This window comes from Diorhabda carinulata, chromosome 3 (assembly GCF_026250575.1).
Source record: "Diorhabda carinulata isolate Delta chromosome 3, icDioCari1.1, whole genome shotgun sequence".
Classification (NCBI taxonomy): domain Eukaryota; kingdom Metazoa; phylum Arthropoda; class Insecta; order Coleoptera; family Chrysomelidae; genus Diorhabda; species Diorhabda carinulata.
The window spans coordinates 27,935,749-27,954,818 of record NC_079462.1 but is presented as its reverse complement, the minus strand read 5'-3'; the positions used below and the strand labels follow the sequence as shown (position 1 = coordinate 27,954,818).

General features: G+C 32.6%; 1 protein-coding gene across 1 annotated transcript in view; it reads right to left on the bottom strand.

Moving 5' to 3' along the window:
* The window catches only part of LOC130891304 (uncharacterized), a 169,731-nt gene extending 158,215 nt beyond the window's left edge, over positions 1-11,516 (bottom strand). Inside the window, exon 1 of the mRNA XM_057795942.1 lies at positions 11,183-11,516. The gene's annotated coding sequence lies outside the window, so the exon portion shown is untranslated. The remainder of the gene's footprint in view (positions 1-11,182) is intronic.
* Positions 11,517-19,070: the final 7,554 nt, after the last annotated feature.

Sequence of the window (19,070 nt, the reverse complement as noted above, 5' to 3'; positions counted from 1 at the left end):
TCACAGGCAATCACTAACAGACTTATAAGATGGAACGAGCTCTAAATTGGGGTATGACATATTACTTGAAATAGGCGAAAGTAATTGCTGCTAAAAAATTCATTTACCGTATTTTTTCACGTCGAATTCAATTACCAGGATTTTCAATTCCATTAGATTATTTCCCACGTCTTACCAGAATTAACTTTGTGATCTTACTCTTTAACAATTTTTACTGTGCTTAATCTTCCCACCTATTACTTTCTTAGAGATTACTTGTATTTAATGTTTTTTTTTTCAATTATTTTTTTATCCACCTTACGTGTTTTGTTTTTATTATTATATGTATTCAAATTCAATGAAGATGATGGGTTCTTGGCAACTATTTAAGGTATACGATACGGTATTGAATATGAATAAATTCATGGATTTTTCACAATAATAGATGTACTGGAATTTTAAGTTGTAGTCGGTTTGAGTTATCACCATCACTTATCTCTACCATTAGGTAGAGATTCAAAATACTCGTAGTACTAATTTACTGTGACTTTTAAACGCCATGAAATCGTGTTTTAACAATGCTTTCTTATCAAATCCAAATATTAGAAACACTGTAAACTTCAACAATTTCAACATACCAATCAATGCGTTAAAAATATTTCAAACTTGACTCATAACATTTTTTGGTGACTAACCCACACTAAAACTGATATAAACAGAATTTTGAAATATTTATATTAAATAGACTTCTGAAAGATGTACTATTTTATAGATCAATATTTCGATTTACAAAATGCAAAAATCTGTTTTGCAAAATACTGAAATAAGAAATTGCAAGGTAAATATACAATTTTCTTTCTGGTAGCTGATCTCTCATCTCCATTGCTATCTTATCAACTTCCGAGGGAAATATTTCTCGCTGTTATCACTTTTCAAGGTGGGTGTGAGAATAATTGCTTTCACCGATAAATACTTCCATAATTTTTAATGCAAAGTTTTCAACTGATTAGTAGATATTTGTGAAAACAAGGCAACGGAGAATTTAGCTGTTTTTAATACGGAAAATAAAACGTTAATCGTGATAACTTCTTAATTTCAAAGCATTGCAACAATTTTCCCATATTGGAACTGTTAAATCCCCATTTTAAGATATGTTTTTAGAAATTTATGAAAAGTAAACCAGAGTTACGCAATAAATTAAAAGAAAAAGATGTCCACCGAAATTGGGAAAATCGAAAAATTGAACTATCGAGCCATCGTCAAGTACCTGTATTTAAAAGGGTTAAAAGGTAAGCAGATTTACGAAGATATGCTTAATACCCTTGGTGATCAATGTCCTTCGTATGCGACCGTGAAAAATTGGAGTGCAAGCTTCAAAAGAGGTAAATTTTCCATTGAAGATGATGACCGATCGGGAAGGCCACTTTCTGTGTCAGTTCCCGAAAATATCGATGCAGTTCATGCAATGATATTAGACCGTCGAATTGGACTAAAACGGATATCTGAAGTACTGAATATTTCAAACGAACGCATTCATCATATAGTTCACGTCAATTTGGACATGAGAAAAATTGCTGCAAAATGGATCCCCCAAATGAATGAATGAATGACTAAAAGCTTGCAGGGATAGAAGCATCGCGTTCGATCTGTGCTCGATTTGAAAACGATTTAGACTTCTTAAGCCGAATTGTTATTATGGATGAGACTTGGGTACATTTCTACGATCCAGAAACAAAGCAACAATCGATTGAATAGCGACACCTGGTTCTCCAAGTTTCGTGTCCAAAAATCTGCTGGAAAAGTTCTTGCTTCAGTTTTTTGGGAATGCCATGGAGTAATCATGATTGATTTTTTGGATAATAAAAGCTGTAAATGTATGGTTTGCAGAGCAAGAAGAAACATTTTTTTTCTTCTTCCAACTTCCAACGAAATTAATCCTTATTAATTAAAAATGATGAAGAAAAATGTCGACAAACGGATATGTCATGTTCCATTTACATATAAGTCATTTAGTTGAAATACACCAGAAAAAGAACTATTTTTCTGTGCGCAGAGGTCATACTTTTTCCAAGACTACATAAGCGTCTATTCGAGAAATAATAACTATTTATGATATAAGTGTTGGAAGTAACTTTCCATTTTATAAAGGAAAAAGGTTCACAAATAAATTGTTCTCATACTAAAATATATAAAAATATTTTCTTTCCAACGTTTTAATCATAATGTCAAATGCATTTCTTGTGAACTAACCATATTAGATGACGGAATTTAATTAGTTACCATCAAATAATATTCACAGATCACTTTTCTTATTTTAAATTCTTACTATATCTTGTATAATGATGAATAATATTTGAAAAATATATCCCAAACAAATTTGCTCATGTGATGTAGTATAAGAAAAGTTTGATGAACTCGTCTTTTTGGCATATTTGGAGAGGAATCAAAAGTATGGAACTTTTTGGAATAAATTTTGTCGTTTCCACTATCGTTCAACTTGTTCAGTGGTATTCCGTATACTGTGGTGTCTTCAGTTTCAATTAGTGAACGTATCAAAGTGTTTTGATCTTAGGACCGCTACGCCGTTTTAGCAATGCTATTCTAGGTCGTGTCGTACAAAAGAATAGGTATTTGAGTGTAATATATTACCTTTTGTAACCATTCTTCGTTTTTTCTATTGTTGGTGAAAGAAACTGAGCACCACTTTTGACTTTGGTACTGCCAGATAATGTTTAAATAGTATTTTAGGTTATTTTTAAGGTCTTGAAAGAGTGACTTTTATTCTTATATGATCAATTATTTTTCGTTGAAAATAAAGTACTTTGCCTTTACTTAAATGATACTCTTTGACTTCACCTTGGGGATGCTCTACAAAGGAACAGTACTGCTGTTTTTATTGTAGATCATGATTTCTTTATTGGTAGGTTTATTACAAGAACTGATTATATTACATCTTAACATTGTTGCCCACACGATCACAAAACTATCATCCATATTGACAAAATTTCTAAATTTTGCTTTGAATTTGATCACCGTCGAACGTGAAATAGGTCGATGGGGATATTTATTGTCAAATTTGTTCCAAAACTCAGTTGTGTACTGTTCCTATCTCCATAACGTATCAATATTGAAATCTCTATTCGTTGGTTTTCGCTTAACCAGTTCCTATCTTATTCATAACACAGTTGTTAGTTTGAAATCTCTATCCGTTGTTAGTAGCTTCCCATTATTTTATACAGTCTAATTATTGAGAAACGTGTTCATGGAATCTAAAAAATTTAAAAAGTATCTAATTTATTAATATATAAAAGCGTTGGATCGGAAGTTAGAAAAATACGTAGATAAGTATCACCAAATTAGTTTTTAGAAATGGCATATGCGTTCTTTTTGATGGCATTGCGCTATTTAAAAAAATATGATAATAAGTGCGTAATTACTCTAACAATTAAGATCAAAAATATGAGTACAACAAATAATTAGCAATTCCAAATAAAATCGACAATTTTTCTTCAAATTCCAAATAAAGCTTTTAACAAATGTGCTCCAACCTACACGCGCTCACTGTATCACCACAAAAATAATAAAAACGTGCTTTATATTTAATTCCAATGTAGACAATTATCACTATGCTTTTTGAATAATGACCATCATTAAATATCCGTTAATAAATACCTTCGAAGATATTTTGATTAAGCTACTGAGAAATTTCTCGAGAAATATAAACATGGTAATACTTAAACGTGTCAAGGTCATTGATATTTTCTAATTTCCTATCGCTTACATTTTAAAATAATTATGGATTTTAATTTCAAAAAACTTCATACCAGTTGCAACTACCTGCAATAAAGCTAAAAGTTGTTTATGGTATTTTCTTTCAATAATCCCTTGGTTCCAATTTATAAATCATATCCTTCAATGATACATTTTCGTTAAAATTTCAAGAAGACAGAGTAAAACAAAAAAAAAAAATTTTGTAAAGATGATAAAATTCTCATATTTATTCACAGTTCTTCTTGAATAACTTTATTATAATCAAGTATGATAGAAGGGAACAAACATTGCAAAGAGAAGCCCGAAGTATGGTTAATTTATGGTGAGATACGAGAGATGCTACTTAAGTTTTGACATATTGCAACACTGCTGTGAATATGTCACATCTGACATTGCCATCATAAAGTTTAACATTTTTAAAGGTGAACATCCTCAAATCGTGTTTATTACCGAGTCTATTTGAGTGTTTGTCATACTTGAAACATTCAAATTTAAAAAATGGAATTAAATAGCAAAGATTCAACGTGGATTAAACCAACAGCAGTATGCGGATCAACTTCGACTTTTGTTCACGAAGCACCGTCTTTACTTAGTTGTCCGAATTCAGTCGTGGTAGCAATTCGTTAGAATGGATTTCGTGAAGGTCGTTCAAAATTGGCTGTTGTGTTAGAAAACATCGATGCTGGGCGTAAACTGATATTTCAAGATCCTTATGTGACATCCGCACATCGGGAAATTAAGGCATACTTGGGCATTAGTTCCACACGCATACATACAATATTGCATGAACATTTGGCTGTCAAAAAGATTTGTTCCTGTTGGATACCGCATAATTTGACAATCGTTCACAAAAAGCTCGTGTCGATTGGTGAAACCTGTATGGGTCTTTCGTTACCGTTACATTAGAGCAACGTAGAACAGCTAATTCTGAATGCTGCAACATCATTTTTTTGCCAAAAGTGTTCGAAAAAATTAGGGAAACCAAACGCAGAAGACGAATCATTATCCACCACGACATTGTGCGAGCGATCACACATCAGTTTTAAACAAAAATGTTTTTGTACAGTCAAAACATCGAATTGATGGATCATCTGCTGTACAGTTTTTGTTTGACATCCAATGATTTCTTCGTATTCCCGCAGATCACAAATAAATTGCAAGGTCGACGTTTTTCTACAAGAGGTACTTCGATCAGAATGGAATCGACAATTGGTTCAACGCAAGGAAAAGTTTTTTGATCTTAATAGAGAATATTTCGAAAAACAATAAAACCATATTCAATTATAAATATTAGTTTTAATTTGTCTTTCACAAAACTTAAGTAGCAACCCTTGTATAAAAGTGTATTAGTCTTGATCAAGTACAGATCACATCTGGTATAAAGACACTTTCAGTTTGGTTCAGAGTTTAGTTTTAGTAATAGTGCAATAATAAATGAAGCTTCTTCTCAAGTTAAACTTCATAGGTAAGTTGTTAAGTTATACAATTATTCCAATGTTTGAATTCAAATCCCGGGAAAGTTAGTGAATAGTATAGACCGTACTCGTTCGAAGTTAGAAATTTTATGCATTTTACTACAAATTTATACTCAATAACTTATGCTCACAAAAATTGCTTTTATAATAATTTTCATATTAGTTTCAATAAAATATTATCTGATAGACTAATTTTCACAATTTAAGTATTTTTGACATATGTTTTCTATAATGAAAATGCTGGTGGATACCTTGCAAATATACTATAAAAATTAAAATTCTTCATATCTTGATCCCAAATATTCTTCAAGGCAGAACCAGATTTTTGTATCCTAGATAGGCGATATGAAAGAAACCATAATAATCTGAAATGCCTAATAACATACCTATGTATAAACATTCGCCAGAATCTCCTAGTTTTTAATATTTCTTTCTAAGATTTACCAAAAAGATCGAGGGTACAGAAACGTTGATTGGGTTGCATTCTGTTCTGTTCATGCAATTTTGTTTTTCTAGTCTATGTTTTCAGTAGTTTCACTAGTTTCAAGAGCATAAACTTTAAACACTTTAAATTTGTTGCATCTCTTTATTCGATTATATGAATAATTTTTTACTTCTGATTTTTAGAAAGCCTCTTGAAATAATGCACACTGTTTATAACTGTACCAAAACGTTTGTATAGCGATCACTGAACTTCTTAATGAATACAAAGTCGCCTTTTATTAAAAATACTAAGTGTTCTTGATTAAAAAATAACCTCAAATAATTGCATTTCTTCCATTATCACTTATAATGTACGAGGTCTGGCTATTAAATAATGAGACTGTGCGCCTAAATGGGTGGGGTAAAAAACGAGTAGTGCGTTGGGTATCTAGATATCTTGTCTATGCATGACTCAGAACAGATCAATATCAAATTTCTCGTTAAATTGAAAAAATCTCGGACTGAGTGCTATAAATTGTTGCAAGAGGCCTATGGGGACAATTCTCTATCTTGTGCGCGTGTTTTTGAGTGGTGTAAGCGCTTTAGTGAGGACCGAGAGAGTACTGAAGATGACCATCGCCCAGGGCGCCCTGTGACTTTTTCAACTCCGGAAACAGTAACCAAAATCAACCAAATTGTGCGTGCAGATTGTCGAATGAGCATGGGGATGATTTCCGAGGCTGTAAACGCCGATAAAGAAACGTTAGAAAAATTAGTATTACACGAGGAATTACACAGGACAAAACTCTGTGCGAAGTTGGTGCCAAAAAATCTGACTCCTGACCAAAAGCTCTTACGTCAATGTTGAGATTTACTTGAAAGGTTAGAGAAAGATCTGCTTTGAAAGAGACACGATTAGAGGCGATGGAAGCGGTAAAGCAAAAAACGACAGAGCTCCGAAAGGCTCTCACCAGAGATATCTTCCAGCACTGCTTTGTTTAATGGAAAAAACGTATGGAAACATGTGTGTCGAGAGGAGGGGAGTATATTGAAGGGAAGCATTCGAATGTGGAATAATTTTTATGGTAAAAACCTTTTTCGTAACCAGTCTCGTTATTTAATATCTAGACCTCGTATATATATACACCAATGAGATTATTCAGGATACAAATAAAACATTCAACAACTAAATGTCTTCAGTACAAATAAATCATTCATCGTGATAACTTACACATACAGTAAATTCTATTAAAAAGACGTACTGTAAGAAATTATCAATCATCTGTGACTGATAATGAATTCGTTGCATTTTTGATTAATTATTAACGGAAAAAATCGTTTGAAACCGTAAGAAATACATTTATTAAGCATGTCCCTGGTTCTTTTTCATTCATTTATGAAAAACAAGTTTATGATCATATTGGAATTCCAGACAAATAATCTATTAATATCCAGAAAATTCCAATGAAAAAAGTTTTTTATATATGTACCAAAACCTAAATCTATCGGGAACATTGCACACATTGCTTGAAATGTCAAAATACACAGGTGACACTATATATTTTGAGGTATTAGAAAACAAAAAGTCTTTGAAAAAAATTCTATTTATTATCAAAGTAACCACCACCTACATCTATGTATTTTTGCAACCAAACGTTCCACAATTTAAATGCTTAAAGCCAATCTATTTTGGAATGCTCATCTATCTCATGTTACGTCGTAAAACGTCGACCACGTAAGCGTTTCTTCAGTTGTATTGCTTCAAATAATCCTAAAATACGGAAGAAAAATACGAACATTTCTTTAAATACTTTTGTTTTTGGTTTCAATAAATCTTCGTAAGTACACATACGGCTCTTCAAGTAGGTAGGATTATCGTAAAATAGTATGGCAAGCTTTAACACCTGTTATTATTTTAGCAAGAATAAGACGTCCATTCATTGTTTAACATTTCTAACGTTTCCATCGAGATTTTTATTTATTCTACCTTTTGAAAATCGTATGTGACACCCAAAGACTAACAAGTTTTTTCACATGAAGGTGATCATATAAAACTGAATTCATTGTTGCGGAACAAAACCAAGTCTTTTGAAAATTATATATTTTTAATAAAATGCAAAGAAAATTAATAAACACGTTTATATGACGCTTAAAAAAAGAAAAATGAAATAAATGGAAATATTTAGAAACCACGTTTCCATGTAGTCCAAAAAATGGAAAATAGAATATAGAACCGAATTAACAAATGACGTTTTTATGATCCCTAGAAGAAGAAAAATAAAAGAAATGAATCACGTTTCGATGACATCTAAAAAAAGAAACTAGATTAAATAGATTCTATGCCTGTACTGCCATAATCCGATTGCAAATATGAAATTTTATACAACCCTCTGTAATTATTCCAAAAAATGTATTTTTCCCTTTTTCTCCTATCACTGTTTAGAAAGAACAATGAATGCAAACATGTGTCAAATAAAATAAATCCATAGACATAATAAGAAACACATCTTTTCAAGTTGCAAAACTTTTGGTGACCTCATTAGAAAAAATAGATTGAAATGGGCCAGAGACCATCGAAACAGTAACTTGGAACGATGGAACAAAATACATTGGAATTTTGAAGTTGGTATAGACAATAGTCGGAGTAGATTCCCCCGAGAATAAGACATTAAATCCAGATTGTCTGAAACAAAAAATTTGAGTTCCGGTAAACGTTATTGTGAGGGTGCAGATATCCGGCTATTAAGCTTAGTATCATCAATACCGATAAATATTTAACTATTCTTGAGGAATGTTTATCGCCCTCAATCGAAGAAACTTTGGATTCGGGGGATGATTTCATATGTCAGCTAGGCAGATTTGCCTATCATGCGTCCAAAACAGCATTAAAATGGTTTGAGAACAACAATATTCCAGTTTTAGAAACAGTCTTAAACAGCTCTGACGAAGCGTTCACAGAAACTTTATAACGCGCATCTCCTGTCAGATCAATAGGAGAATTGAGCGCCCAGAACCCTTTCATGCTTGTTAGTATTTCGTGAACTATTTTTGAAGGTGATAAACAGTCTCAAAAATCTAAATCGAAATATTGATTCATGTCAATAATTATAATGTAGTTATTTCAAAGACTGTTCAAATGACCGTTCGGATCGTTTTAAATGTTATAAGGAAAAATGAAAGTCAATTCTGTGGCTATAATTGGACAAAAATTCAGAATTTTCAATGGAAAATCAGTGATATCAAAGTCATGGTTATTAGTATTTTTTTTGTAAGGCTTAGTTCAATCAGAGTTCGTTCCGACATATGTAAACACTAAATTGTATAAAGAACCCCTTGAACGTTTGCGAAACGATGTGCGAAGAAAGAGACTTGAAAATGAGGCTTTAGTGAGATCGTGTCTTTTGTTAAATATGGAACTTGAGCAATGCTTAAACATCGACTTTTTTGTTCATGATAAACTAAATTTAAGTGGACACTGTAGATACTACGAGAATAGAAAGTTCGAAACATCGTCTTGTTTCCAGACAAACTTTTTTAGGTTTGGCCCGACATTTATTTCTCAGATTGTAGTTTCAGGATCTCCTTTTCACCACCAGCTATGATCGAATTAAGGAATCTGTTGTGATTTTCAGTTGTTGAAATGTTTTATCTTCATCAATCTTGTTTGTATTTGAAATATAGTGCCCAAGATGCTCACGAACTGTTAGAATTTGTTTATAATGACAATGTAGTAACTTTGACAAGGGGAAGGAACAACTGTAAACCCCAAATTTTATAAGGTGTTACTACATACACGAAAATTTGCCGGAAATAAACAATATTACACACAGAAACGTCTTGATATCATTTTGGACCGCAGCAAAGAAAGTAGTTTTGAATTTAACGTTGGGATAAATGTTTTGCTTGCCAAGGACAATACCTTAAAGGAAAATAATTCAATATTTTCACTTTGTTTTTAATAAAATAATTCTCTGTATTTTTTATCGCAATTACTACTTTTTGAGGGCAATTTTTTCAAATTGGGAACATGCTAATTCGAAAATTGATCTGTAACTGTGTATATTGATTAATAAAAGTTTTAAATTAGGAAAAAAAATAAAATTATAAATGGGTGACTTAGTTGATATTGGTATACATATTACATATCCCAATTTAACGAAGCAAATATGAATTTTGTGTTGAATTATTATTTATATTTTCTGACTTTAACTCTTATTATTTGAAAAAATGTTCTTTAAAAATTAACTGTAGAAACCTAAGGTGGCTGACGTGTATGTCAAGTTGCTTAGGTTATTTTTGTATAGGTTTTATAAGTATGTCATTCAACCAAGTCATAAAAATTAGTACTCCGATTTTTTCAATCTGATAAATGTATTATACAAAATCTCTATTGGGTATTAGTTATTGTTTTGTGTGTATTAATACTTTTTTTAATTTCTTAGAAAAGAGCTACAAGACATAATTCGTGCTTTCCCTGACAACATGTATTGAGAAATAGAAAATGTACTTGATATAGAGTTAAGTCATCCATTTTAAATTTGATCAGTTTAAAATGGATGCCTACCTTTAACAGTTAAAAGATTGAAAGAAGCCCGGTTTAAGTGTAAAAAGCCTGCTACAATTTTGTTACTTATGCAGATTAATACTCGTTAAACGTTATGCAAGTGAGCCTAAAATCTCCAGATGGTCGTGATATAATACGACTTAGACATGAGGAATGAATTGCTAAATTCTCTCTTCAAATTAGTGATTTAAAAATTGGGGAAAATATATTACAATAACTGGTATGGATTACTTAAATGAAATTGTCATGTAGATCTTGTAGCCACCAAGTAACTCTGACTTCTATCCAATAGAGCACGTTTGTATATGTCTCAATGAGTTTTTAGAGCGTGTTGTTCACTTGGAATAAGAAAACATTCACCAAAAAACCATTCAAAACTTAATACTAACAAGACTACCCTGATGAATGCAAGCGGTTCTAAAAGCTCTATGAGGTATACAGTGCGTTTTTGAAATTTGAATGATGGGATATTACAATTACAAATTTTATAGTAGTCTGTTAAAGCTAAAGATGAGTTTATATTATGTTAATCAAATAAGGTGGAAATCACCTTGTTGATTTAACGAATACTGAAATATACAAATTAAGAAAGAGATGCATGAATATACAATCTTTATAAATTCAAATTTAATGTTTTTGATTAGATTATTTATTAGATTTTAGATGTCATAGAATACGAAAAAAATCAAAATGCTAATGCTTTTTTTTTATTCAGTTGCTTTTGTTAATTTAATAAAATCTGAATTTTTCATATAATCAGATTCTAACGAAACTAACTTGGATTATTTATAAAGTTTTAAACATAATTTATTGGATTTAGAAAACGTATAGAAAATTAAATGTATAGGTAATTCAAACATGCATTTTTGAAAACATCATTACAACGTCCTCCGATTTTTCAAAGTTTGGACGCAGTCCAAAGCCTACATTTTAGAATCGACCTACACAAACAAATCATCAAAAAACTCACCAAACATTCAATGCTAGTTTTTTCAAAGCCTCAACGTATCCATAAAAGTCACACAAAATATTCACAAAAAAAGAAGAAAAAAACGAAGAGTAAATCGGAATAGATCAGGTAACCCCGTAAAACACATAAAATTCTCGTAATAAAAGTGTCACACTTAGTGTTCAATATTCTCAAAAGTATCTGTTTACATTCCCCGGTCGCAAAAAGAACGTTATACTACAAGACGTTCCACACACTCCTCGTTCCGATATGATACTGTTACCGAACTGAGTGCAGCGCGCTAGAGATAGCGCTGGTTGAACAGATAGATATTTGTTGCGGTTCATATACAACAGCAGTGCCGACGAATTCCATACTGCGGTCCAAGCAATTCATTACCTGATATACGCGTGGAAGCTATTAAAAATTAAGCTAGGCTCATTGGATTTCTCAGTAAACTGCGAACCACCAGAACAAAATAAATCTACGAGGTTTCAGTTCGGTTGCGTATAGATAGTGACAGAATTGCTGCCGACTTTGTAGCCGGTGCCAAAGACAACTTTATATAATATATGATTTGTTGTTGTTTTTTTTGAGTTTTGTTTTATTGTTCTTTTTACATACAAATGCAATAGCGATGTCGGCAATATGTTTGTTTATAAGTCTAATAAATATTTAGAATGTACTAGAGGAATTTGAAATAACGGGATGTTTTTTGACCATTTATTAACCATAAAATTGAACGACTTAAGATATAATTAATCATCTAGTTAGGAGGTACTAGCAATATTCAATCAAACTATTCATTAGAATTTATATCCACTATACAATATTGTGGTATTTATATCTAATATTTCCATATGTATAGAGAGAAACTTTTTAATTGGAATTAGTAAATCTTCCATTGCCTCCGGGCCCTCTTAAGAGCGATTCCAGCATTGGAGTACAGATTATGGAGACCTACTGCGTGTGCGAAGTGAAAAAGTTAAAATTTATTTGTCTCCTTCATTTCCGTGTGTTCTTCCGCGTTTATTTCCAGGGTGATCACTCGCATAACACGAAGAGGAGTGCAGTTGAACAATAGGTGAATTAGAATTTCATCTTGGATACCTGAGCATTTTGTTTAAGCTACTTAATAGTTTACATCACTTTTTTGACATTATCTTTAAGCTTAATTGTTAAGGTTATGATTGTAATTAAAATTTCCAGACGGGTACCAAACGCAACTCCAATATTGGCCAATTATCAACGGAATGATCAGCCTTAGCTGATTTCTTACTAGTCGAACGAAACTGAATCTCAGTGCTTCGAATTACACTTCAAAAAGTGCTTCAGTATGATGCTTACCTGTGGTTCCCAGCCACCTGTCCATTAGATTTTTGATAAAACCATCGTTAAAGGAATTGGGAAGACCGATAACATACTCGTCACATAACCCGTATGGCCTCCCATTTCCCTGAAGGCTCTGGTGTCTAGGGACCAGCTGATACAGTCATTTATCGACAGCCTTTCAATACAGTTTCGTATTACCCTATAGATGATAACCACCGTCCTAAGTATTTCGAGAGCTGGTTTATTGTTACAGACTCGTAGCAGATATAAATTTGTTTGTTTCTGTGTTATTGGTTGATTATCTCTCCAGTACATGCTAAAATCTGTGCTTCGAAGATTGTGACTAGGGAAACGAGCCTTATAGTATCCTTCAATCTCAATGCGTAACTAAAGAAAGTTGCTTCTTCTTCCAGTTATGTTCTGAACGCATCTGTCTACTAAACGGGTCTATTTGGGTTTAGAAAATTAGGTGAACCCATTTCTCAGTAAAAGCTTTTTCGAGGGTACTGAGCTTTGGTATAGCCGCACGCCCATATTAGGCAGCTATTCAAAGCTCTTGTGATTGCAACCTAATCGCAGTTTTTACCTCGTACCCACGAGGAAAATGCCGAAACCGAAAAGAATGGAAAATTATAACAAAAGCAGCCAAAACAAACGACAAACTATAAAGAAAATAAAAATTAGGAAACTAGGAGTAATCCACCTCAAAAAAAAAAGGATTTAAAGCGCCAAAAGTGATAGCCACTGCTAGGATGGGAGTAGTCATAACCACAATGGGTTTTATTAAATCAACGTATCAGCCTTAAAGGGACAGCCCCTCAATTACCTGGATGTGCGTCATTACTCATTGATATTAAAAGCTTTTTGCATCTTATTTCTTCATATGTCAAGGTCGTGGTCCTGTATAAGAAGAGCAAAGTAATCGACTAGCCTATGGTATGCACCTTTGTCTACTGCATCTCAACCAGCATATTATTAATCGTTTATATGAAGAAAAAGGATAACCCGCTATAAAGGCATCTTTTTTACATGTGTCTTCACGTTGCCTCCAATTTCAGAACTATTTCTTTATTATTTATCAATTTAAGATCTCTTATGAAGATTTTGTCGTTCAGCAGTTCTCTGTACTAGGCGTAAGAAAGTCTTCAAGTTGATAGATTTCTGGTCGGTGTTGTGATTAACAATAGCTTATTCTTACTGATTCTAAGCATGCTGTTTGGAATAGGCAACCCAGGTGAGAGGTAGAGAAGATTTTTTTCCAAAATCACCACAGCTAGATGCTCGATCTGATCTCGATTATCAATTAAAATGTATAGAAGTGCTGTAGCGGCATGTTGTATATCACTTGATCTCTATATATTTGTCCTGTAATGTTTCCATTGAATATAATCAATTTAGTACGGGCATTAAAACAAATTCCTACTCAAATCATAATTGTACCTCTTCGAATCCCTTGGACCGGACGATGTCAATGGATTTATCCATTTTCGTTCTTGTCTACTATCTAAACATAATACCTGAAGGGACTCATCCCTGAAGATCACCTTGCTCCAATGCTCAAGCTAGTTTTTGTTTCCTATTTGTAGGTATTTTGGTACTATCCTTAATAAGTCACATGGATCTTAAATTAATATCACGAATTCTTTTGCTTATTGTTAAGATCAATAAAGAAACATTTGTTCTCAGGATTCTGCAAGTACTACGAGAGTTTCTACCAATGACGGTTGTTATATGGGCTCTCCAAATTCTTTGCCTTTCGGCAACAGTTTCAGTTTTCTCGAATCGATTGAGCATCCTCGAATTTACTTTGGAATACATTTACATGATTTGCAATACTGCCGACACCAAAGTATCTGTTGGTCTGTGTAGTTTCCATTACGATTTTTCTGAAAGAAATGAACAAAGGACCTCATATAAAGAGACTTACAATCCTGTATATTTTCAATTTTTTGTTACCTGTACAATTTTATTGATTCTTATAGAAACCAATCGGAAAAAATTTTATTTCTATATTTTATGTGCCAAAGTTTCTATTATTGTAGTAACGAAACGTATTTTTCTAACAAGCTGCTTTCTATTAAACTAAAAATCGATTTACAGTGAACGTTCGTGCAGAAAATTTTCAAACTGGCACATTTTCTCTGGAAACATTGACCTAATAAAGTTAACGTTGAACCTAACGACGCTCATTTCGGTCGATCGTCTGTGAATATGACGACAGAAACTGCTCTAAAATTCATGTTGGTGAAGTCTGTGACTGGCTTTATATCAAAGTGAACTTAAGATTATATTCGAAATCATATGATTTGACAATGAATGAATTGTTATCGAGCAATTGGTGGTATACGTTTTCTATTTGAAATTATAAAAAATTTGCCATAAACGAGAAAGTTTGTAATTATTGTTAGGCTGTCAGATCATTGCACGAAGTTATGTAGATCAGCGGATTTTTTTCAAAATGATATACTTCATTTCATAATTCGCTTATCTTTCTAATAACAACTTTTTGTTATATAATTTGATACTATGAAGTCTACTTTATCACTTCTTTTAAATGTATACGGATAATAAATGTTTGGACTTGCAGAAGATTGCTTCGCAAAACGTGGGGCTGAAGCCCCGTATGTTGTACTGTTGTGAAAAGAAAAATATGTATATGAGGCCATCATACACGTGAGTCCCGAATCTTTATGCAGAAAATTTGGCAGTAAAAACTAAAATTGCTCTGCTTATACAATGACTATGGAGATTAGCACAATACGGCCATGCGGCTATACTACAGGACAGGAGCCTAGAAAACGTTCTAACCAAACAAGTTCGTGTCTTGCCTGAAAGACACGAATGGGAAGATAACACTCCTAATTTACTAAACCCTGAAGGTCCTAATTTGTGCTAGAGGGCCAAAAGTGTAGGATCAAAAACATTTATATCTTCTTCGGCTATCAACATACTCTTGAGGCACTCGCGGTGGTGGTTATCACCTCTAAGGTAGTAAAAACGGTATTGAGTAACTTCAAAAACCGGTAATGAACAACTACGTGAAATTTATGTAAGAAAGTGGACATTTTGGTATCAGGTAAAGCGCAGACGGGTAAGCGAAAACGTTACCCGTATCCAATGATGTCATCACCAAAACCATCTTCAGAAGGCCATAAAAAGTACTGGTAGACAGTTTCATTCAACTCGAAAGAAATCAACTAATGCTGATCATCGGGTTGATTACTGGCCACTTGTATACGGCAAAACACAAGATACTCTATGTCTAAGATGAAAATTGGAGGAGGATACTTCACTCCACGTACTGTTCAAATGCACTCTCCTTCGTGGTGTTTGAAAGAGCATCCTGGATATGAGCGCGAAAAAACATATCGAAATCAAGGAATCAGAAATGTGTAAGGCTTCTTTGTTTAGAACACAGAGTAGGTTTCTTAGAGATAGACCTAAAAAATAAAACAAAGGATTAGGAATCAGCGTACTGAGTATCAACCAGACTAAAATAGAAATGGGTAAGCACAAGGTGAAATGCAGAGAACCGGGCAGAAATAGAAATGGGTGTGTATAAATTTGTGAAATAACAAATATATTCGAATACTTGGGAGTAATCGTAAATAGTAAAGAAAAGAATGTAATGAACAATAGAATAAAATCAGGCAATAAACTTTAATGGAAAAATTTACGAAACAATTTTATAACTTGCAGGGGTCATAGAAATAGAAATACTGAGAAAAACTGAGAATACCGAGAACACATAAACCACGAAATAAGAATTTATATGGAGGGAAAAAACAGTAACAAAGGGGAGTATGTGTACAGAGAAAAGATCTTTCATCACTGTTAAACAAAATCATTGAGTGGAGACCAAGAGGAAGTAGGCGAAGAGGAAGATTGAAAACCAGGTGGGAAAAGTGAGTAAAGGAAGATTTAGAAATAACGATTTGGAGGCAAATGAAAAAATAATGAAACTAATATCCAGTTCGTTAAAAGACAATCTTCGGAGTTCACACCAGCATCACTATATCCTATTAAAACAAATGATTCTGAAGTACTTCCACGTATATCGTCTTCTAGTAAATAGAAATATTATTTAAGAGGAGCTTCATAATCAAATGTACCAAAATCAAATATGATTAATCTACTTTAGTTGAGAATCCCTTTAGACATTCCCACTTGTATATAGTGATAAATGGTAAAATATTGAATTGAAATTTAGTAATAACATTTTTGACTGATCTTCATGTCGTCTTAGACACTCAAACATTTCTACTGTAACTCTTTGACATTGGTAAATCTTTAGGTCCAAACTCTACTGACTTCCATACTAAAACGTTTTTCATTACTCGACAATGTATCGTGTACCTTGAATGGTCGATAAAAAGTAATCAACTCTAATGAATTTATATTGTTAATAATAATAAAAGGGAAGCGCTAAAATTGAATGCAAAAATCGCAAACTAAAATAATCCATAAAACAAACATGCATTAAATATGACACTGTTAACCGCCACTGTTTACAGAAACCAAACATTTTGTTTAGTAATAATAATTTGGAATAATCATCCAACTTTTGATATAAACGCTTTCAGGGGCTACTAACTAGTAGAAATATCTATTTTTATCAAGTAAATTTGTATTATAAGTGATTTTTTAAAACTTGTCTCAATATCAAATCAGTTTTGCTGTTGGAATTATTTGATACTTTTTACAGTAAAAGTACTTCTCAAATTTCAATTTTACAAATATTTTAAATTTTTTCGTGAAATTCGAAAATGGTTGCTTCTTTCAATTAGGTTGAGTTTTATGACATTTCGAAAACTTCTGAAATTTCCCAAATATTTGAAACTCATTATGCTTGTTTAAATCATATTTAATGTTTATGCATTTATAATTAACTTGTTTAAAAGTGAATAGATAGAAATGACGACAGCGTGAAAAATGTTAAGTATTTAATCTTCCAGACTCTCATAAAACAAATAGTTTTTTCACCTCCTGTATTATTATATATTATTGCTGAGATTAAGAATCTATTTATAACAGTATTTTTTCCTTTTATTACATTAATTCGGTTCTTTCAGTGAAGGTCACAACGATTAAAACCTTGACCTAATCAAATGATTAACATTGTGGTCAGATATGTTAAATTGTGTGCACCTGCCAAGACCATGTCTCAATTGTTTGGTAATCAGTTGCACGTTTTATCGGAATACATTGCAGTGTTGCCACTCGCAGCATTTTTAATGGGGAAACAGGAAATTGAATCACGTCTTGAACTTTCATTATTCTCACAGTTTTCACATTTACTAATTAGAAATGAATGAATTTTGACTTGTGTAGGATTTCCATGAAAGGCGATACGTTGGTATTTTAAAGCTTTTCCAATCAAACTCAAGCTATTATCAGTAATGTTGTTACCTCGTATAAGATATTAGCTTTGTTCGCGGATCATATTCCGAATAAGTTTAGGGACCACACATTCAAAATTGTCGTTATCCATTATCGTTCAAATTTTTTAAATATTGTATAAAACCTATGAATTAATAAAGGAAAAAATGTGATTCACTTATGTAGTAAATATATGACTCATAAAAACTTAACAGAAGCTTTCGCAACAAATTTAAGCTTAAAGGGCTTATCTGAATACATAAGTGGTGAGAGTATGCAACCTTGTCTGACTCCTCTTAAGATTTTGCTTTCTTTTGTCGATTTTCCGTTGTCTTGTTGTACTCGATCGAATGCCTTTTCGTAATCGATAAAGACTGCAAATACTTTTTTCCGTTGGTCCCGGCATTTTTGTAGTAATATATTCAGTGCAAAAAGTACTTCTCGTGTTCTCAACCCTTCTGGAATTCCAGCGGTTGAATGAACATGATTGACAAATATTCGTATGTTTTCTTCATTTATAAGCTTTAGCATCTCTTTTGGAATGTTGTCAGGTCCAGGTCGTTATTTCTACAGAGCTTAATTCTGTTGAATTTTGTTTTTACAGGGCTTTGTTTGCAATTTCGTCGTATAGAATCGCGGGCAGCTCGCGCTTTTTGAAATGCAAAACTTTTGAATGGATCAATAATAATTCATTTTTTTCTAATATTGTAACAGCTTACTTGTTAGGTTCTACATGGTTTTGACCGTAGTTTAAACTCTGTATTATTTCTTTCTTCTCGAATTCACAGCCCAATTCTTCAAAATCAACGCCAATTCTTCCTCTGTCGGATTTTCATCTAATTGATACTTTCTATCATTGCAAAAGACCATAATTGCTTTCCAAACAAGTTTTTTACTATAAACGGTATTTTTTGGTATATTTTCAGTATAATGTACTGATTGGTTGTCTTCAATGACATGGCTTCAAATTAATTGGAATTCTACCGCAGCAAAAATTTTTCGATTTAATCACAGTAATGGCAAATCAACACTGACGATAATCTCTAAATTCATATTGAAATTCAAGATTTTATGGCTACTAGATGTGACACCACCGCCCGAAAAACTAGGCCGTACTTATCGACCACTTTCAAGCAATGCGGACATAAAGGTCACACAATTTGGGTGATAATAATAATCTCATCTTTAGAAATTGCTG